Genomic DNA, 941 nt, shown 5'->3' with positions numbered 1-941 from the left:
CCTGTCCCTCGCGGACACTGCCCCCGCCGCTCAGCACCAGGCCCACGACTTCGAGCCGGGAGGCCGGGGCTCCCTGCCCTGTTTCCGCGTCGGACGCTCCTCCTTAGCAGGCCCCCCAAAGCCTCTCCTCTCCACAGACAGAAGGCAGCCACCCCCACTCCACCAAAACGCTGGTTTCAGAAGAAAAACGACCTCTGTGTTGTTCGCTTGTTCTTTTCACCGAAAACCTTTCCGATGACGTAACACGCGCTGCTCGGACGGCTCGCTGTGGTCCCCTGGCGACACGCCGCCACGACCTTGCAGACGGCGGGGTAGGCGACACGCCGCCACGACCTTGCAGACGGCGGGGTAGGCCCAAACGATTCTGCACGAAGGGCGTCGGCAGAGTCCCCCGGAGCAAAGGCTCCATGTTGGTGGCACACGAGCCGCAGGAGCCACAGGGCATCTCGGGACAGCGTCCGGCACCTCGGTGTGGAGCCTGCCCGCTGTCCGCACGCGGGCGCCGTCCGCCCCGACGCCCAGCACTGCCGTGCACGCCCTGCGCCTCGCGAACCTCGTCCACGGTCAGCAGCCGACAGGGAGCTGGCAGGGCCTCCTCGGGGTGCAGGGCAGACCTAACGCTCGGGCTGCACACTCACGGCGCGGAGGACGCGCCTGCCGGACGCGCACAGCGCCGGAGGCAACGTGGATGGTGCAGCCACCTGCAGGACGCGCTCCTGCAGGACGCAGCCCCACACGCGGCCCGGCGGCACGGTCCTCGACACTCACCCGGAGGAGCTGAGAGCTCAGGTCGCACAGAAACCCAAACGGGACGTCTGCGGCAGCTCTCTCCATATCTGCCAAAATCTGGAAGCCACCAGGACGTCCTCCAGTGGGTGACGGGTGGATAAACTGCGGTCCATCTGGACAGCAGGATGTTATTCAGTGATAGAGGGAAATGA

The 941-nt window shown here is 66.5% G+C and overlaps 1 protein-coding gene across 1 annotated transcript in view; it reads right to left on the bottom strand.

The window, feature by feature from the left end:
- PRKCZ (protein kinase C zeta) overlaps positions 1 to 941 on the bottom strand; it is an 88658-nt gene that overhangs the window by 66008 nt on the left and 21709 nt on the right. The window lies entirely within an intron of this gene.

The sequence above is a fragment of the Pteropus vampyrus genome, unplaced genomic scaffold (genome assembly GCF_000151845.1).
Source record: "Pteropus vampyrus isolate Shadow unplaced genomic scaffold, Pvam_2.0 Scaffold309, whole genome shotgun sequence".
Taxonomy (NCBI): domain Eukaryota; kingdom Metazoa; phylum Chordata; class Mammalia; order Chiroptera; family Pteropodidae; genus Pteropus; species Pteropus vampyrus.
Note: the sequence above shows the minus strand (reverse complement) of the source record. Positions and strands in the feature narration are given on the sequence as shown.